Below are 13,081 nucleotides of genomic sequence, written 5' to 3'. Positions count from 1 at the left end.
TTTGAGTAGCAAACAAACAATAAAAAGGTTGGTAAATCTTTTCCGAAGCTTTCTTATTGAGAAAAATAGAAGCGGGGAGTCTGAAAGCTTTCTAAGCGTGAACTCAACGATCTCCGAATTTTTCTTTTGACATCCGAAATCAATAAGACATTCAGTATAATAAAATAAATAGTGCACGTTTTTGAGGGTAACAGTTGAAATTGACACCCCAAGGAAAACCATTGTCAACCTCCGCTGACGCGTCGGTTGACAATGGTTTTCCTTGGGGTGTCAATTTCAACTGTTACCCTCAAAAACGTGCACTATTTATATAATGTTGCCTCAATCAAAACTTATAAATAGTTTTTCTATTGCAAATATAAACAAAAGAAGTTTATAAACATTCTTTTTTTCTGTCATTGAAATAGTTAATTACAATTTTGCAACAAAAATTTCTGACATCAAAGTTGCAGCTCATATTGCTTTAAACAGAAAAAGCCTCAAACTAACCCATTTCAAGGGTTATTTTCCTTAACAAAATAGAGTCCACAGCCATCGCCCACTTTAATTTTCGGATATGTTGTGTTAATTAAAAATTCTCTGAAAAATTGCATATTTCAAAATCTTTATGGGCGATCCCTGTGGACAATATTATCTGAAAGAAAATATTCGATTGAAAATTGGTGTCTTCTGCAACTTTTTAAGAAAATACAGGGAAATGCACGTGTATGACGTCACAATTAGCATTTAGAAGGTCATGTGAGAAAAATTATTTGTATGATCTTTCAACGTGGAATTTCAATGATTCAGAAAGCATGAGTTTTAATTTTTTACATCACTTTCATTTTCAAGAAAAACACCAGGCAAGATTTGTATTGAAACCGTATCATGTTCTTGTCTCCATGTTCTCTACATCGCTCATACGTCCCACTGCGGGACGTGGATGAGACCGTATAAACCGAGGTCCCGTGTCGCAGTAGGTGCTGCCACGAAAAAGATCAATCACTGCTCAATGGCCCTAAGTGCCGAGTATAGGTCAAAATTTGTAGCCCTCCACCGGCAAGTGGTGGCGTCTCCATATGAGTGAAAAATTCTCGAGAGGGGTGTTAAACAACAAACAATCAATCGCTCATACGTGCACTGGAATACTGGCTCTTTCCTTTTCGCCAACTTCAATATGGATGGATCCATTACGTTTTTATGTATTTGACTGGTTATGTTGTTATATTACACCAAAATATCTTCTTCACTACGATAACACCACATAACATTTTTTATGAATAACCTATTACCACATCCGACATAACACTCAAATGGTAAACAATAAATGAAAACTGGACAAAATATTTACACTTGGACTGGCCAATTACCGCATCCGACATAACACTCGCATGGTAAATTATAACTGAAAACTGAAAAAAAAAAATTACTCTTTGAGCAGCCCATCACCACATCCGACATAACACTCACATGGTAAATTATAAAAGAAAACTGAAAAAAAAAAATACACAAAGAGCAGCCCATTACCGCACCCAATAAACCACATATTAAATGATAGACAAGAAAATTGACGAAAAAATATTTACAAATGGAGCGGCCAATTACCGCACCCGACAAAACACTCGCATATGAAATGATATACAAGAAAATTGGCGAAAAAAAGGAATTTACATATGGAGCAGCCAATTACCGCACCCGAAAAAACACTCACATATGAAATGAAATACAAGAAAATTGAAGATAATGGAATTTACATATGGAGCGGCCAAATTCCGCACCCGACAAAACACTTATAATTAAATGAAATACAAGAAAATTGAAGAAAAAAAAAGGGATTCCGAATTTACATATGGAGCGACCAATTTCCGCACCCGACAAAACACTCGCATATACAGTGATATACAAAAAAATTAACAAAAAAAAACAAAAAAAAAACATTTACATATGGAGCAGCCAATTTCTGCACCCGAGAAAACACTCGCATATTAAATGAAATACAAGAAAATTGAAAGAAGGGAATTTACATATGGAACGGCCAATTTCCGCACCCGACAAAACACTAGCATATTAAATGAAATACAAGAAAATTGACCAAAAAAAAAAATTTACATATAGAGCGGCCAATTTCCGCACCCCAAAACACTAACATATTAAATTATATACAAGAAAATTGACCCAAAAAAATTACATATGGAGCAGCCAATTTCTGCACCCGACAAAACACTCACATATTAAATGAAATACAAGAAAATTGAAAAAGGGAATTTACAAATGGAGCGGCCCATTTCCGCACCCGACTAAACACTCGCATATTAAATGATACACAAGAAAATTGACAAAAAAGTATTTACGTATGGAGAGGCCAATTTCCGCACCCGACAAAACACATATTAAATGAAATACAAGAAAATCGACAAAAACACTATTCACATATGGAGCAGCCAATTTCCGCACCCGAGAAAAAAACTCGCATATTAAATGAAATACAAGGAAAATAAAAGGAATTTACATATGGGGCGGCCAATTTCCGCACCCGACAAAACACTCGCATATTAAATGAAATACAAGAAAATTGACCCCCCAAAAATTTTTACATATGTAGCAGCCAATTTCCTCATCCGACAAAACACTCACTTATTAAATGATATACAAGAAAATTGAAAAAAGGGAATTTACATATGGAGCGGCCAATTTCCGCACCCGACAAAAAAAAAAAAAAAAAACTCGCATATTAAATGAAATACAAGAAAGTTGACAAAAACACTATTTACATATGGAGCGGCCGAAATTTTAACTTAAAGTAATGAATACAATCTCAAAGTGTAACCTAATTAATGAATACAATCTCAAAGTTTCCTTTTTCTTCCCTTTGTCTTTGCCCCATCTTGAACTGCTCTTCCCTCTGGAGAATGCCACCTTAAAAAGACCGAGAGGAACTTCACATTCGGCACAGTAATAGTGGGTCTTAGTACTTGAAACCTTCTGTCCTTTCATTGAGGCTTCTCCATTGCAGCATACACAGTCTCTGCGGTTTTCCGATATCATCGGTAAGCACTGATTATCACAAAAAGTTAGTACTGGGAGGAAGATGGTGATTCTCATCCATGCTCATCAATGAAATGGCAAGACTCTCACGGTACTCAAGCTGGCTAAAAGTTGATGAGACCACACGAACTGAACTTTCAGTGTTACACTTCATAAATTCTTTGAGAATAATGAAAGAATTCACAACCATAATGTTAATACTGTGAAAAAAATAACACTTTCCACCATTGAAAAATGGATAGCATGGATATTTGTTCAGCATTTGGTTGGATTTGTCAACACTTCCCATATTACTGTTGTAATCCTGAACAACAACTGGTTGCACTAGCATCTTCTTCTTGTCGCCTGACCGTTCAATCACAGTTCTTTGACAGTGTCCAATTGCAGAGCCTTTGTGTATAGGAGAAATGATGGTTACAGTTTTGCAGTCTCTCCACTGTACATACACAAAATCACCTTCCCTATGCCATCGTAAATCTCCTCGTGAGGACACCTTTTCAAACAATTCAATGTCTTTCAAGCTACTGGGCATAGCAATGCTTGTTCTTTTTACAGCACCTATCAGATATGTCTTCTTCTGTAAGAGATTGCCAAATGTTGAGTGGTATAAAAAGAATCTGTATAAATTCTGTATCCCCGATCGATGAGTTTTCTGCTCAATTCCATCACAACATTGTATGCTTGCCAAGTCCTTTCGATCTGTTGTTGAGTTTTGTTCTCTTGCCAAGGTAAACAAAAATGCATATGTATGACCAGTAATGGAGTCTGCAAGTGGACTTTTACGAGAAGCGCTGACTTTTACAATCGACGGCTCACTTTTTCACTAGGACAATATACGGAAGCTCTTTTGCGATATAAATATTAAGCTTAACAGTTAATTAAACGATAATATAGGGCCAATCCAAAGCACATATTGCGTTGTCAGTAGTATAAGCAGCCTGGATAGCCGGGTATTTTTGGGTCCGGGTGGGGAGATAGGCTGGTATTTTTGGGTCCGGATCAATTACATTTTAGTACGCTGGTCCTAATCATTCAACCCATCACTGCTGCTGCTGCTCTGCAAACCGGAATTCCTGAAAAATAAGGGAAAAGGGTAAATATTTCTCATCATATTTTGTTTGCTCAATAACTAATTACAACATAAGACATAGATCATCAGAGGCAATCTATCGGAAGGGACATTGACCCTCTCCTGATTTAAAGCTTGGAATCCAAATATTTTCAGAACAGAAGATAACTGGATAACCACCTTCAATATTACCTAGTTTTACTGGAACTATCACAACACAGACCAGATCAACCATACACTCAAATCTATCATTCCAAATAACGAGAAAATGTCGAAAAGGAAAATATCTAAGGCTTATCCTCATATCAAGAAATGGTAAAACCACAACGGCATATCAAGTTTTACTGGAATTATCACAACAGACCAGCCGGAAGCTTCTCAACGAAGTCTTCTTCAGTTCCTGTTGAAAGTTATCAGTCACATTTAGCTTAGAAATCATGCTTTATTCAATTCATGTATTAATTATTGTTTTTTTAGTGGAATTATCACAACACAGACCAGGCGGAATCTTCTCAACGAAGAGTCTTCTTCAGTTCCTGTTGAAAGTTATCAGTCACATTTAGCTTAGAAATCATGCTTTATTCAATTCATGTATTAATTATTGGGTTTTTTTTAGTGGAATTATCACAACACAGACCAGATGGAATCTTCTCAACGAAGTCTTCTTCAGTTCCTGTTGAAACTTATCAGTCACATATAGCCTAGAAATCATGATTTATTCAATTCATGTATTAATTACTGTTATATTGTGAAAAATTGAAACCTCAAAAGGAAAGTATGGAGTTTACACAAAACCATACACTGAAATCTATCATTCCAAATAAAGAGAAAATGTCAAAAAGGAAAATATCTAAGGCTTATCCTCATATCAAGAAATGGTAAAACCACAACGGCCTACCAAGTTTTAGTGGAATTTTCACAACACAGACCAGATCAACCCCAGGGGTCGCCAACATGAGATTTTACCAACCAAGGACATAAGAAAGATAGAGGAAAAAATGTGTTTTTCCATACAACAAACAAAATAAAGTTGATATAATCCTGCTTGTGTTGACAATGCCTACAGAAAATCCTTCAGACTTAGCACAGCAAAGTAATGCTTCATCACAACCAGAGGAAAATTCTCAGTTATCACAACAAATTAATGCTTCATCCCCAACATGAGTTTATACCAACCAAGGACATTAAAAAAGACAGAGGAAATGCCTGCGTATATTGCCATCCTGCTTGTGTTGACAATGGCTATGAGACACCCATCATTTTCATTTCACCAAAGAACCAACACATCCTCATATCAGGAAATGGAAAAACCACAACGGCATATCAAGTGTTACTGGAAGTATCACAACACAGACCAGATCAACCGGAAAGAAATATTTCAGCCAATAAAAATTCAGACCAGAGGTTGCCAACATGAGATTATACCAACCAAAGACATTTAAAAAAGACCGAGGAAAAATTGTGTGTTACGATAAAACAAACAAAATAAAATAAGAAATATTTACCCCTTACCTTAATTAATATTCTAGATATGTCCACCAAATCCTTTTTTTTTTCAAAAAATCTGCCATACCTTACTTTCCAACATGGAGGGAAACAACCCTCTCGAAACAACACTCTCAATACATCCGGGTAATTTGTAACCCTGTGTTGGACGCTGTGTCTGAATATTATGGCCGACCTTCGCCTTCTTGTGTCTATGCCTAAAAAGACTCTGGCTATATTTTTACACTTGAAATTATTCATTTGATTTAAAAACACCATTATCACTTTTCCCTAGGTTTAATCTCATTGTATAGATTAAGTTTTCCTTGTATCAAACCCTAAAAAGGGTTAAAATACTTATTTGACGTATTCAGGTGACCCGATTTTAGTACTTCGGTTCAACATCAATGCTTCTTTTCTAGACGACAGATAAATGTCATGCATCAAAAATACTGTGAAATCATGCCTGAAACTTACCTTCGTCTTATGGCTAAGATGATTGAAACTATTTCTAATCCCATAATAAGTTATTCACTTCAATGTATATATCCTGAAGCACAAAATAACGCAATTTGACGTCGCCATGATTTTTTTGGCTCTCGCCTTTAGGGTGCTCTCTTTTACGCTCGTGCTGTGCGCATAAATACGGCACCTTGCCAAATCTCCATGTCATTCTGTTAGCAATCAGTCTATTGAGAGCAAAATCAGCATGGCTGACTCTGATCAGGAGGAGGATTTTCAGGATTTTTTCCTAGTTCCCGGTGTGGAAATTGTATCAATATGGATTGCTAGGAGGTCAGAGACAAGGAGAGAGCTAGCCCGTTTGAATATGGGGAGGGTGCGGCTGAATTCTGACATTCAGAGAAGGCGACGACAGAGGACGGCTCCCTATTCGGCACCTTTAGGAAGCCCTATTCGCAACCTATCTCCTCCCAGAATGTTGGACAGTCCGGAATCACCACCCATGAGGAATTTCTCTATCCCGGACACCCCAGTGAGCCCACCGCATGAGACCAGCGAGTCCCACACCGGCCATACCCTCACCACCAAGAGCTGCTGCTGCTGTTGTTCAGCCTGACAGCCCTCCATGGAGATGGGAGACCCCCCTCCAATGAGGGAGTATTCGCCACCCCCAGATCCCCCCAGTCCACCAAGAGCAGATATACCGCCAGAGATGTTCCAGGGAGTCACTCCTCGGTGGGGGAACCAAGAAGTGGACAAGATCACTTGCAACATCTGCTTGGAGAAGAGGAATTCAGCAAATTATATCTGCTGCGGCTGTCGTAAGAGAGTGGCTTGTTACATATGTACAGCCAGGTTAGTGGATAGGGGCGCTAGTTGCCCCCTCTGTCGCATGATTGAGCCAAGGAATGTGTCAACAAGGAGATCAGGGGTCATCTTAGAGCCATTAACTTCAAATCAGCGACCACCCCTCAGGCAGAAGAGAGTTCCGTGGGAGAGGCAGAGGCGGACCCAGATCTTTCAGGGAGTAAACCCTTGATAAAAAAAATCAACCCAAAGGCCCTTATAAGGGCCACTTTAATGATTCGAAAAGATACCTTTTTAAAAACATCAAGGTTATAGAAACGTATAAACACCAGGTCACTGTTTTTTTAAAAAAAAACATTCATGATTTTCTTTTAAGGGCATGAAGGACACATGGTCACATGACTCTGTTTAACTACGTCATAGTCTCCGTCTATATAATTGCAAAACGTGTAAAGCGTAAGTTCTTGTATAAATTTTTGACATTTTTTTAAACTTTAATTACCATCTTATATAAAAAAAGAGTAAAAAGTTTTAACATTCTTGTAAACATTAACAAATTATGGAAAAGATTGACCGACCCCTCTGTTTTCCTAAACTGCGCGTCCAACAAGTCGGTGACATCATACACGATCTGTTAGTACAGCAAGATCATACTCGGTGAACACAGGGACGGTATTATTATGTAAAAACAGGTCATAACCAGTACATGATGAAATATCTAGAGAGACGGGGAACACAAAAATTATTTTTGCATGGCTAATGACGGAAATCTTATGTAGGTGTATCTTATTTCGCTTATTTAGCTTACGTGTGACGTCATAGTTGGTTTTTCCCGTACTCGAGAAATGTAACATGACACGTTTCTGTCATGCTTATGTCCTCTTTAACGATGTCCTGTGAAATATTGAGGTCAGCTTCATCATTCGAAATTTTTACAGTTAATCAATAATTTGAATGATTTGCATTTCATCATAAATTAAAAAATATTGAATGATGGAATTTTTTGTAAATTACGTTTTTTATTGTTTAAGTTGTCTTAAAAAGTGCGTAGATTTCCCTATCCGGATGCAGTGTGATAGACGAAACTTGCTTTTTCGAATTTTAAACCCTATTCATACTCTGAAATATTGTAAAAGATACATTTCAAATTTAATATTTTTTATATATGTTAAAAAAATTCCCACTATGGACAGAGTAATGAGCCCGGAAACATGGAGAATTGAAACTCTACTTAGATACTATAAGGCATAGTATTTGTCAATCAATATCTCCAAAATAAGGTAAGAAACCTAATGATATAACTGCTTTAAGATATGTAGGACATACTTAATTAGAAATATACAAAATATGAAAAAAAATTGAATGACAAGTATTTTTTAAGCTTAAGGTCCTTCTCCTTAAATGAAATAAAACATTTTTTTTAAATTCATTTTTTTATGAACACATAAAAACACACAGTCACTGGTTTTTTTTTTTTTTTAAATTTAAAAACATTAATCAATTTTTTTTTAAAATGAAATAACATAAAAACAATTTTTTTTTAAATGAAATAACATAAAAACAATTTTTTTCACAGTCAATATTTATAACACACACACACACACAATCAATGTTTATGAAGAATGTACACTTGTTTTTGATAAGTGTGTACAAATTGTTCAATATATTGTCTATGATGAGCCCAATTTCCTCCTGCTAAACCATATCCTATTTTGGTAATGTTTAATTTTGATTTTAAATTACATGCAACTTTAAAAATATATTAATCTTAGATTAACTCAAAAATATGAGTCATATTTCGCTTTGGTACACACCTTGATTATTTTTCTTGTAATATCCCATCTAAATATTAAGTAATATTTTGTAAGAAGACTTGAATTTCCATAAAAATCATTATGTTAAGGTCAATGAATCTATACTGGTGTGTTCTCTTAAATGACTATACCTTTTTTATTTTTCAATGAATGCAAGTTTGGTATTATTTTTCTTGTAATAGCTTATACTTTCTAAATCTGAAGTAATATTTTATTTTCCATAATATTTGGGAATATGAAAGGAAACAGAAGACATTTTAAAATTCAAAGTCAGGTCTAAATTGTTGAAAAAAAAACAACTAAGGGACCTTGGAATTTGAGGGTTTATTTTAAGGTTATAAATACTATTCATATATATTTATGACTTTTTTCTCTCACTTTATTAAGTCACCTGAGTCATTCAGGTGACCTATTGCTATCTGTTTTCGTCCGTCGTCGTGCGTTAACTTTTGAACATTTTTAAAAATAATGCAATCTTTAAAAATCTTCTTCTTTACTCCTGGACATCAAGCAGTCAAACTGTTGGCATCATTGTAATAAGCATTGAGCCCTCTACCAAAATTGTGAAATTCATGGCCCCAGGGTCAGGGGTTCTGGCCCCAGGGTGGGGCTATATAGATCATATAGTGAAAGTGCATTATTTCTTTGAAAATCTTCTTCTCTGCTCCTGGGTATTAAATAAAGTTACTAAGTACATAGTTATAATGAGCAAGAGTGCCTCTTCCAAAATTGTGAAATTCATGGCCCCAGGGTCAGGGTTTCTGGTGTTAGGGCGTGGCTCTATTGATTATATAGTGAAAATGCATTAATTCTTTGAAAATCTTCTTCTCTGCTCCTGGGTATTAAATAAAGTTATTAAGTACATAGTTATGATGAGCAAGAGTGCCTCTTCCAAAATTGTGAAATTCATGGCCCCAGGGTCAGGGGTTCTGGTGTTAGGGCGTGGCTCTATAGATTATATAGTGAAAAAGCATTAATTCTTTGAAAATCTTCATCTCTGCTACTGGAGATTATTTAAACAAACTAAGTGCATGATTATGATAGACAAAGATGCCTCTTCCAAAATTTTTAAATAGATGGCCTTATTTTTTTGTGGTTCTTGAGGAGCGGGGGGGGGGGGGGGGGCTCTATTGATTATATAGTGAAAAAGCATTAATTCTATTAATTAATCATTTATTAATCCTGTCTGCTCCTTAGTGTTGAGCTGATTAATAAATTGCTTAGCTATGATGAAAATGGGAGCTTTGAACAGAATTCTTAAATCTTGTGGTCCTAGGGTAAGGGTTCTGGCATAACGAGGGGGGGGGGGGGGGGGCTTTTGATAATATAGTGGAAAAGTGTTAATTCTTTGAAGTCCATAGTTTTGATGATGAGGGTAACTCTTCCAAAGTTGTAAATTTCTTGACCCTTGGTCTTGGGTTCTGGTGTTAGGGTAATGCATTGTACCTGTGAAATTCTTCTCTGCTTCTGGGCATATCGGAAGCAAACTGAGTAAAAGTTTAAATGATATGAGTAAGCGTATTTCTACCAGATTTTTAAACATCTGGACCATTCGTCTAAGCATTCTGGTCCTGGGCAGGGCTCTATTAATTTGTATTCTACTGAGAGAAGTTATTCCCCTTTTCCATTCACCTTTGATAATTAATCACTGTAAATAATGTATTTGAAAGGTTAATATAATAAGATAATTATGCAAGAATGTTTATCGTATAATGAAAAAAGTACTTTCTTAGTTTTAATAATCAGGTAGACCTGTAAGTAATAGAAAAATAACAAGAGGCCCATGGGCCACAACGCTCACCTGAGTAATTTTGGCTTTGCTGTTTTTCAATTGATCCCCCCCTTGTAGTACTTATTGTGGCCCCGCCCAACCCCCAGGGGTCATGATTTGAACATTTAGAATCTACATTACCCAAGAATGCTTCCACATAAGTTTCAGCTTTTCTAGCCCAGGGGTTCTTTAGAAGAAGATTTTTACTACTTGTACATATTTCAATGTAAAACTTGGATTCCCTATTGTGGCCCCGCCCTACCCCCGGGGGTCATGATTTGAACAATTTAAAATCTACACTTCCCCAGGATGCTTCCACATAAGTTTCAGCCTTTCTGGCCCAGTGGTTCTTGAGAAGAAGATTTTTAAAGATTTTTTCTACATATTTCAATGTAAAACTTGGATTCCCTATTGTGGCCCCGCCCTACCCCCGGGGGTCATGATTTGAACAATTTAGAATCTACACTTCCCCAGGATGCTTTCACATAAGTTTCAGCCTCTCTGGCCCAGTGGTTCTTGAGAAGATTTTTTAATGACCCCACCCAATTTTTGTCTTTTCTTGATTATCTCCCCTTTGAAGGGGGCAATTTAAACTCCCCTTCACCCAAGGATGCTTTGTACCAAGTTTGGTTAAAATTGGCCCAGTGGTTCTTGAGAAGAAGTTGAAAATGTGAAAAGTTTACAGACGGACGGACAGATAGACGGACAACGGGTGATCAGAATAGCTCACTTGAGCTTTCAGCTCAGGTGAGCTAAAAATGAGACAAAAATAACTTATCTTATTAAAAGTTCTTCAAAGACCATAAGAGAGGTCAATGCTAGAGGTCTTAATATGGGTTTAAAAATAGTACAGAAGCACTAATAGTTTGTTAATAGTCTGCATGGTGATAGTGTTAAGTGGGGGACAGATTAGAACTTAATTTATGAGTTGATACTGAATACTAGACTAATTATTTTGTTGATCCTGATCTTCCTACTTCTCTTGCTTTAGGGCACATTGCTTCATCTATCAGTGTATTCAACTTCTAAATTGTTGTATTATACTCAGGTGACCGTTAAGGCCCTTGGGCCTCTTGTTATAATATAAAGTGATATAATGAATATTCAAAATGTTATATTAGGTTCCATAGTGAGGTAAATGCATACATATAATGATGTGTTTATTTAAGTAAGACCAACATAGAAACAAAACTTGAAAGTAAAAAAAATCATAGCCCAAAAAGAATTTAAAATAATGATAGGATTATGTAAGTTCATCACTTTGGTAAAGTTTTTGTTTTATCTTACAATGAATTTTAAATATTGATATTAGAGTCTAATGTGAGAAACATTTAACAGTGAATAATATCTGTCTGACTGAAGACTTTTGTTTCATCAAAAAAGGTACCCTTTCAATAAACCTTTTTATTATTATTATTATTAATCCTCTAGTAATGTCTCTTTACTTAATTTTTGTATGCTCTTAATATCCCCATTCTATATTGAATATCCAACTCATGTTTTGGTTAATCATGAATTTTTTATGGTTAAAGGGGGATAACCTACTTTTTAAAAAGGTAGTTTTCTTCACAGACAAAAAATAAATAAATTAATTAATTAATTAAATAAATAAATAAATAAAAATAGATTTATTCAGGTTAAAAAATCTACAATCTCTTGAAATTAATTCTATTGGCTTTTTTTCCCCTCAAAGTTACCCATATTTCTTTTATAGCTTTTTTTTTTTTTTTTTTTTTTTTTTTTTTTTTTTTTTTTTTTTTTTTTTTTTTCAATTCTGAGTAATACTGTGAAATAAAATCTGCATGAGTATGAACTCTCATCATATCCTATCCAGCATAGCCAGGGTATAATCATCAGGTTTGATGGAACGCTGTATTATGTAGATGTAGATCCTAGTGTTTTCCTGCAAGGTTTTTTTTTCAATTTCAGATTTTTATTGGGTTTTTTTCCCACAAACTTAACATGCATGGAACTTAAACATGCATGGAACTTAAACATGCAACATTAAAAAATTATTTTTCAAATTGTATTTTTTGTATAGTTTGAATAAACAATTTTCAGGTTTTTCCTTCACTTATAAATATCTCCTCCCCTGCAACAACAATTGATTATATTTTTCATGAGAAATGATCTCAACAGTCCCATCCTCATGTATTTGAATTGGTATACCTCTATCCACATCTTCCTCTCTTAGAACTCTTTTTCCAAATTGAATTTTACTCTTTTCTTTACTGGACTTGTTACCCATGGTTAAGACAAATCAATAACTGATATATTTTTTCATTTTACACCTTGTATTTATACCTTTTTCTATCTATATTTAGTATCAACCCTTTTTTTTATTTAAAAAAAAAAAAAACAAGAACAGATTTCTTTTTCTTTTTCTTTATTGATAACAACAATTACAAAACATTTTGATAGAAACATTGACAAGTTTGTCCATGACCCGTAGGTCTTTTATGATAAGTGTCTTTAAACCATTGAGCTACATAATGATCTCTTTGTAAAGCTGTACTATGGTCAAAGGGAAATAACCACTCATCTGCGGTTTTTCTCTTCTTGTGTCTTTGATGTAAATAATACACGCAATATTGTCCACATACATCTGTATTCCAATCTTGATATCGGTACGGATTAAAAATCCATTGG

General features: G+C 35.2%; 1 pseudogene; it reads right to left on the bottom strand.

The window, feature by feature from the left end:
- Window positions 1-3,040: 3,040 nt before the first annotated feature.
- The window catches only part of LOC133175353 (piggyBac transposable element-derived protein 4-like), a 33,802-nt pseudogene continuing 23,761 nt past the window's right edge, over window positions 3,041-13,081 (bottom strand).

This window comes from Saccostrea echinata, unplaced genomic scaffold (genome assembly GCF_033153115.1).
Source record: "Saccostrea echinata isolate AGI-Se365-2 ecotype Australia unplaced genomic scaffold, CSIRO_AGI_Sech_v1 ptg000062l, whole genome shotgun sequence".
Classification (NCBI taxonomy): domain Eukaryota; kingdom Metazoa; phylum Mollusca; class Bivalvia; order Ostreida; family Ostreidae; genus Saccostrea; species Saccostrea echinata.
This window is presented reverse-complemented; position numbering and strand designations above follow the sequence as displayed.